The 8,974-nt window shown below is 39.1% G+C and overlaps 1 non-coding gene across 1 annotated transcript; it reads right to left on the reverse strand.

The window, feature by feature from the left end:
* Positions 1–2,306: 2,306 nt before the first annotated feature.
* On the reverse strand, positions 2,307–2,414 carry LOC148561576 (small nucleolar RNA R71). Its single transcript, XR_015887609.1, has one exon. It is a non-coding gene; the product is annotated as a small nucleolar RNA R71 (small nucleolar RNA).
* Positions 2,415–8,974: the final 6,560 nt, after the last annotated feature.

Genomic DNA, 8,974 nt, shown 5'->3' on the forward strand with positions numbered 1-8,974 from the left:
AAAATGTTTTCAAAAATTTTATTAAAGATTTTTAAGAATGAATTCTAGTGTTTCATGAAGCATGTGAAGCCTGGCTGGCTGTAAAGCCATGTCTAAATTCTTTTGGACTGAGGCTTCCAAACCATCAGAGGTAAGTTACATACTTGATAAATGATGAGCAGCAATTTGTTATCAAGATCAATATACTCTGATGTTAAAATGCTGAAGCTTGGCTGGCCATTGGCCATGTCTAGTGTTTTGGACTGGAGCTTTCTTTGAAAGCTTGGCTGGCTAGTGAGCCATGTCTAATTCCTGGACTGAAGCTTTAGACTAAGAATGCAAGATTCCTGGAATTCATATTAAAAATTTTGGAATCCTTATTTTTCTTTTTTTTCAATTAATTCTTCGAAAAAAAATCCAAAAAATTAGAAAATCATAAAAATCAAAAATATTTCATGTTTCTTGTTTGAGTCTTGAGTCATATCATAAGTTTGGTGTCAATTGCATATGCATCTTGCATTTTTCGAAAATTTCATGCATTCATAGTGTTCTTCATGATCTTCAAGATGTTCTTGGTAAGTCTTCTTGTTTGATCTTGATGATTTTTTGTTTTGTGTCTTTTCATGTTTATCATATGCATTCTTGAATTCTTAGTGCGTAAGCATTAAAGAATTCTAAGTTTGGTGTCTTGCATGTTTTCTTTGCATTAAAGGTTTTTCAAAATTGTGTCTATGATGTTCATCTTGGCATTCAAAGTGTTCTTGGTGTTCATCTTGACATTCATAGCATTCTTGCATGCATCACATGTTTTGATCTAAAAATTTCATGCATTGCATCTTTTTAGTGTTTTTCTCTTGCATCATAAAAATTCAAAAATCAAAAAAATATCTTTCCGTTTTTCTCTCATCAAATTCGAAAATTGAGTTGACTTTTTCAAAAATTTTTAAAAATCAAATTGTTTCTCATAAGTCAAATCAAATTTTCAATTTGAAAATCTTATCTTTTTCAAAATCTTTTTCAAAAATCAAATCTTTTTCAAAATTTTTTGGTTATTTTCGAAAATTTCAAAAAAAAAAATATTTTTCTTATTTTTATATCAAATTTTTGAAAATAACATAATCAATTAATGTTTTGATTCAAAAAATTTGAAGTTTGTTACTTGCTTGTTAAGAAAGATTCAAACTTTAAATTCTAGAATCATATCTTGTGATTTCTTGTGAATCAAGTCATTAATTGAGATTTTAAAAATCAAATCTTTTTCAAAATTAGTTTCTAAAATATCTTCTTATCTTATCTTTTTCAAAAATATCTTTTCAAAATATCTTTTCTAACTTCCTAACTTCTTATCTTTTCAAAATTTGTTTCAACTAACTAACTAACTTTTTGATTGTTTCTTAACTTTTTCAAAACTACCTAACTAACTCTCTCTCTCTAATTTTCGAAAATATCTTCCCTCTTTTTCAAAATTTCTTTTTTAATTAACTAATTGTTTTTATTTTTATTTTTGATTTCAAAAAAATTTTCGAAAAAAATACTAAACATTTTTCAAAAACCATTTTCAAAAATCACTAACTCCTTTTCAAAAATAATTTTCGAAAATTCCCTCCTTCTCTCTCATCTTATTCTATTTATTTATTCATCTACTAACATCTCTTCCTCACATCATCACCAAATTCGAACCCCCTCCTCTATCTGTGTTCGAATTTCTTCTTCTTTTCTTCTACTAACAATAAGGATCCTCTTTACTGTGACATAGAGGATTCCTCTTCTTTTCTTTTTCTCTCCTCTTTCTTATGAGTAGGGACAGAGAAAAAGGCATTCTTGTTGAAGCTGATCTAGAACCTGAAAGGACTCTGAAGAAAAAATTAAGAGAAGCTAAATTACAACAATCCAGAGACAACTTGATTGAAAATTTCGAACAAGTAAAGGAGATGGCAGCCGAACCCAACAACAATGCAAGGAGAATGCTTGGTGACTTCACTGCACCTAATTCCAATTTACATGGAAGAAGCATCTCCATTCCTGCCATTGGAGCAAACAACTTTGAGCTGAAACCTCAGTTAGTTTCTCTGATGCAGCAGAACTGCAAGTTTCATGGACTTCCATCTGAAGATCCTTTTCAGTTCTTAACTGAATTCTTGCAGATATGTGATAGTGTTAAGACTAATGGAGTAGATCCTGAAGTCTACAGGCTCATGCTTTTCCCTTTTGCTGTAAGAGACAGAGCTAGATTATGGTTGGATTCTCAACCCAAAGACAGCCTGAACTCTTGGGATAAGCTGGTCACGGCTTTCTTAGCCAAGTACTTTCCTCCTCAAAAGCTGAGCAAGCTTAGAGCTGATGTTCAAACCTTCAGACAGAAAGAAGGTGAATCCCTCTATGAAGCTTGGGAAAGATATAAACAGTTGACCAAAAAGTGTCCTTCTGACATGCTTTCAGAATGGACCATCCTGGATATATTCTATGATGGTTTATCTGAGCTATCAAAGATGTCACTGGACACTTCTGCAGGTGGATCCATTCACCTAAAGAAAATGCCTGTAGAAGCTCAAGAACTCATTGACATGGTTGCTAATAACCAGTTCATGTACACTTCTGAAAGAAATCCTGTGAATAATGGGACGCCTATGAAGAAGGGAGTTCTTGAAGTTGATACTCTGAATGCCATATTGGCTCAGTATAAAATATTGACTCAGCAAGTCAATATGATCTCTCAGAGTCTGCATGGAATGCAAGCTGCATCCAACAGTACTCAAGAGGCATCTTCTGAAGAAGAAGCCTATGATCCTGAGAACCCTGCAATAGCAGAGGTGAATTACTTAGGTGAACCTTATGGAAACACCTATAACTCAACATGGAGAAATCATCCAAATTTCTCATGGAAGGATCAAAAGCCCCAACAAGGCTTTAATAATGGTGGAAAAAACAGGTTTAGCAATAGCAAGCCTTTTCCATCATCAACTCAGCAACAGACAGAGAACTCTGAACAAAATGCTTCTAATTTAGCAAATCTAGTCTCTGATCTATCTAAGGCCACTGTAAGTTTCATGAATGAAACAAGATCTTCCATTAGAAATCTGGAAGCACAAGTGGGCCAGCTGAGTAAAAGGATCACTGAAATCCCTCCTAGTACTCTCCCAAGCAATACAGAAGAGAATCCAAAAGGAGAGTGCAAGGCCATTGACATAAGCGCCATGGCCGAACCTGTGAGGAGAGGAGAGGACGTGAATCCCAAGGAGGAAGACCTCCTGGGACGTCCAGTGGTCAATAAGGAGCTTCCCTCTGAGGAACCAAAGGACTCTGAGGCTCATCTAGCGACCATAGAGATTCCATTGAACCTCTTTATGCCCTTCATGAGCTCTGATGAGTATTCCTCTTCTGAAGAGAATGAGGATGTTACTGAAGAGCAAACTGCCAAGTTTCTTGGTGCAATCATGAAGCTGAATGCCAAATTATTTGGCATTGATACTTGGGAAGTTGAACCTCCCTTGTTCATCAATGAACTAAGTGATCTGGATCAACTGACATTGCCTCAGAAGAGACAGGATCCTGGAAAGTTCATAATACCCTGCACCATAGGCACCATGATCTTTAAGGCTCTGTGTGACCTTGGTTCAGGAATAAACCTCATGCCCCTCTCTGTAATAGAGAAACTGGGAATCTATGGGGTGCAAGCTGCTAAAATCTCATTAGAGATGGCAGACAGCTCAAGAAAACAGGCATATGGACAAGTAGAGGACGTGTTAGTAAAGGTTGAAGGCCTTTACATCCCTGCTGATTTCATAGTCCTGGATACTGGAAAGGAAGAGGATGAATCCATCATCCTAGGAAGACCTTTCCTGGCCACAGCAAGAGCTGTGATTGATGCTGACAGAGGTGAAATATTCCTTCAATGGAATGAGAAGTCCCTTGTGTTTAAAACTCAAGGATCTCCCTCTGCAACCATGGAGAGGAAGCAGAAAAAGCTTCTCTCCAAGCAGAGTCAACCCGAGCCCCCACAGTCAAACTCTAAGTTTGGTGTTGGGAGGCCACAACCAAACTCTAAGTTTGGTGTTGAACTCCCATATCCAAACTCTAAGTTTGGTGTTGGAGAGTCTCAACAAAGCTCTGCACATCTGTGAGGCTCCATGAGAGCCCACTGTCAAGCTATTGACATTAAAGAAGCGCTTGTTGGGAGGCAACCCAATGTTTATCTAATTCTTATTTTTATTGTTTTTCATGTTTTCTTAGGTTCATGATCATGTGGAGTCACAAAATAAATATAAAAATTGAAAACGGAATCAAAAACAGCAGAAGAAAAATTACACCCTGGAGGAGCATCTGTCTGGCGTTCAGCGCCAGAACAGAGCATGGTTCTGGCGTTCAACGCCAGAAATGGCACACAGATGGGCGTTGAACGCCCAAAATGGCCACCAACCTGGCGCTGAACGCCCAGAGTTGAATACAAAGGCATTTTTACATGCCTAATGGGTGCAGGGATGTAAATCCTTGAACACCTCAGGATCTGTGGACCCCACAGGATCCCCACCTACCTCCACTCACTTCTTCTCACCACTCTCTTTCACACAACCCCATAAACACTCTTACCCAAAAACCCTTCACCAATCACCTCAAACTCTCTTCCCCATCACCTCTTCACCACTCACATCCACCCACTCTTCCCCATAAACCTACCTCATAAACTTCACCTACCTTCAAAATTCAAAACCAATTTCCCACCCAAACCCACCCATATGGCCGAACCTTAACCCCCCTCCCTTCCCTATATAAAGACCTCCAGTCTTCATCAAATTCACACAACACACCCCTCTACACTCCTCTTGGCCGAAACCACATCTCCCTCTCCCTCTCCATATTTCTTCTTCTTCTTCTTCTATTCTTTTGTTTATTGCTCGAGGGCGAGCAATATTCTAAGTTTGGTGTGGTAAAAGCATAAGCTTTTTGTTTTTCCATTACCATTGATGGCACCCAAGACCGGAGAATCCTCTAGAAGAGGGAAAGGGAAGATAAAAGCTTCCACATCCGAGTCATGGGAGATGGAAAGGTTCATCTCCAAAGCCCATCAAGACCACTTCTATGATGTTGTGGCCAAGAAGAAGGTGATCCCTGAGGTCCCTTTCAAACTCAAAAGAAATGAGTATCTGGATATCCGACATGAAATTCAAAGAAGAGGTTGGGAAGTTCTAACAAATCCCATCCAACAAGTCGGCATCCTAATGGTTCAAGAGTTCTATGCCATTGCATGGATCACCAAGAACCATGATCAAAGTAAGAACCCGGATCCAAAGAACTATGTTACAATAGTTCGGGGGAAATACTTAGATTTTAGTCCGGAAAATGTGAGGTTGGCGTTCAATTTGCCATACATGGAAGAGAACGCACGCCCCTACACAAGGAGAGTCAACTTTGATCAAAGGTTGGACCAAGTCCTTATGGACATATGTGTAGAAGGAGCTCAATGGAAGATTGACTCCAAAGGCAAGCCGGTTCAACTAAGAAGATTGGACCTCAAGCCTATAGCTAGAGGATGGTTGGAGTTTATTCAATGCTCAATCATTCCCACTAGCAACCGCTCTGAAGTTACTATAGACCGGGCCATCATGATCCATAGCATCATGATTGGAGAAGAGGTGGAAGTTCATGAGATTATACCTTAAGAACTCTACAAGGTGGCTGACAAGTCATCCACCATGGCAAGGTTAGCCTTTCCTCACCTCATTTGCCACCTATGCAATTCAGCTGGGATTGACATAGAGGGAGATATCCTCATTAAAGAGGAAAAGCCCATCACTAAGAAAAAGATGGAGCAAGCAAGAGAGCCCACTCATGGAGCTCAAGAGGCGTATGAAGCTCATCACCATGAGATCCCAGAAATGCCTCAAATGCACTTTCCTCCACAAAATTATTGGGAGCAAATCAACACCTCCCTAGGAGAATTGAGTTCCAATATGGGACAACTAAGGGTGGAACATCAAGAGCACTCCATCATGCTTCATGAGATAAGAGAAGATCAAAAAGCAATGAGGGAGGAGCAACAAAGACAAGGAAGAGACATAGAAGAGCTCAAGGACATAATTGGTTCCTCAAGAAGGAAACGCCACCATCACTAAGGTGGATTCATTCCTTGTTCTTGTTTCTTCTGTTTTTCGTTTCTATGTTATGTGCTTATCTATGTTTGTGTCTTCATTACATGATCATTAGTAGTTAGTAACTTTGTCTTAAAGTTATGAATGTCCTATGAATCCATCACCTCTCTTAAATGAAAAATGTTTTAATTCAAAAGAACAAGAAGTACACGAGTTTCAAATTTATCCTTGAACTTAGCTTAATTATATTGATGTGGTGACAATGCTTCTTGTTTTCTGAATGTATGCTTGAACAGTGCATATGTCTTTTGAAGTTGTTGTTTAAGAATGTTAAATATGTTGGCTCTTGAAAGAATGATGACTAGGAGACATGTTATTTGATAATCTGAAAAATCATAAAAACGATTCTTGAAGCAAGAAAAAGCAGTGAATACAAAAGCTTGCAGAAAAAAAAAGGGGGCGAAAAAAAATAGAAAAAAAAATAATAACAAAGAAAAAGAAAAAGCAAGCAGAAAAAGCCAATAACCCTTAAAACCAAAAGGCAAGGGCAAATAAAAAAGGGATCCCAAGGCTTTGAGCATCAGTGGATAGGAGGGCCTAAAGGAATAAAATCCTGGTCTAAGCGGCTAAACCAAGCTGTCCCTATCCATGTGCTTGTGGCGTGTAGGTGTCAAGTGAAAACTTGAGACTGAGTGGTTAAAGTCAAGGTCCAAAGCAAAAGAAGAGTGTGCTTAAGAACCCTGGACACCTCTAATTGGGGACTTTAGCAAAGCTGAGTCACAATCTGAAAAGGTTCACCCAATTATGTGTCTGTGGCATTTATGTATCCGGTGGTAATACTGGAAAACAAAGTGCTTAGGGCCACGGCCAAGACTCATATAGAAGCTGTGTTCAAGAATCATCATACTGAACTAGGAGAGTCAATAACACTATTCGAAATCTGAAGTTCCTATAGATGCCAATCATTCTGAACCTCAATGGATAAAGTGAGATGCCAAAACTATTCAAGAGTCAAAAAGCTATAAGTCCCGCTCATATGATTGCAGCTATGTTTCATTGATAGTTTGGAATTTTTAGTATATTCTCTTCTTTTTATCCTATTTGATTTTCAGTTGCTTGGGGACAAGCAACAATTTAAGTTTGGTGTTGTGATGAGTGGATAATTTATACGCTTTTTGACATTGTTTTTAGTATGTTTTTAGTAGGATCTAGTTACTTTTAGGGATGTTTTCATTAGTTTTTATGTTAAATTCACATTTCTGGACTTTACTATGAGTTTGTGTGTTTTTCTGTAATTTCAGGTATTTTCTGGCTGAAATTGAGGGACTTGAGCAAAAATCAGATTCAGAGGTTGAAGAAGGACTGCTGATGCTGTTGGATTCTGACCTCCCTGCACTCAAAGTGGATTTTCTGGAGCTACAGAACTCGAAATGGCGCGCTTCCAATTGCGTTGGAAAGTAGACATCCAGGGCTTTCCAGCAATATATAATAGTCCATACTGTGGCCAAGAACTGACGACGTAAACTGGCGTTCAACGCCAGCCTTCTGCCCAAATCTGGCGTCCAGCGCCAGAAAAGGATCCAAAACCAGAGTTGAACGCCCAAACTGGCACAGAAACTGGCGTTCAACTCCACAAATGGCCTCTTCACGTGCAACACTCAGGCTCAGCCCAAACACACACCAAGTGGGCCCCGGAAGTGGATTTATGCATCAATTACTTACTCATGTAAACCCTAGTAGCTAGTTTATTATAAATAGGACCTTTTACTATTGTATTAGGCATCTTTTGATCATCTTAGGATCTTAGGATCATCTTTGAACGCATTGTTCTTAGATCAAGGGGGCTGGCCATCTTGGCCATGCCTGGACCTTTCACTTATGTATTTTCAACGGTAGAGTTTCTGCACTCCATAGATTAAGGTGTGGAGCTCTGCTGTTCCTCAAAGATTAATGCAAAGCACTTCTGTTTTCTATTCAATTCATCTTATTTCACTTCTAAGATATCCATTCGCACTAAAGAACGTGATGAAGGTGATGATTATGTGTGACGCTCATCATCCTTCTCCCTTATGAACGCGTGCCTGACAAACACTTCTGTTCTACATGAAATAAGCTAGAATGAGTATCTCTTAGATCTCCTAACCAGAATCTTCGTGGCGTAAGCTAGAATGATGGCGGCATTCAAGAGAATCCGGAAAGTCTAAACCTTGTCTGTGGTATTCCGAGTAGGATTCAATGATTGAATGACTGTGACGAGCTCCTAACTCGCGATTGCAGGGCGTTAGTGACAGACGCAAAAGGATAGTAAATCCTATTCCAGCATGATCGAGAACTGACAGATGAATAGCTGTGCCGTGACAGGGTGCGTGAGCATATTATTCACTGAGAGGATAAGATGAAGCCATTGGCAAGGGTGATGCCTCCAGACGATTAGCCGTGCCGTGACAGGGCATTGGATCATTTTCCCGTGAGATGACCGAAAGTAGCCGTTGACAGTGGTGATGTATCACATAAAGCCAGCCATGGAAAGGAGTAAGACTGATTGGATGAAGATAGCAGGAAAGCAGAGGTTCAGAGGAACGAAAAGCATCTCCATTCGCTTATCTGAAATTTCTACCAATGATTTACATAAATATCTCTATCCCTATTCTATTATTTATTATTCGAAAACATCTTCATTACTTTATATCTGCCTGACTGAGATTTACAAGGTGACCATAGCTTGCTTCATACCAACAATCTCCGTGGGATTCGACCCTTACTCACGTAAGGTATTACTTGGACGACCCAGTGCACTTGCTGGTTTGTTGTATCGAAGTTGTGACAATTATGTATTGAGATCAGCGCACCAAGTTGCTCACGTTGCCAGGGATTGTTTGAGCCTGGACATCACAATTTTGTGCACCAAG

The sequence above is a fragment of the Arachis ipaensis genome, chromosome B6 (assembly GCF_059453495.1).
Source record: "Arachis ipaensis isolate K30076 ecotype BB chromosome B6, ASM5945349v1, whole genome shotgun sequence".
Taxonomy (NCBI): domain Eukaryota; kingdom Viridiplantae; phylum Streptophyta; class Magnoliopsida; order Fabales; family Fabaceae; genus Arachis; species Arachis ipaensis.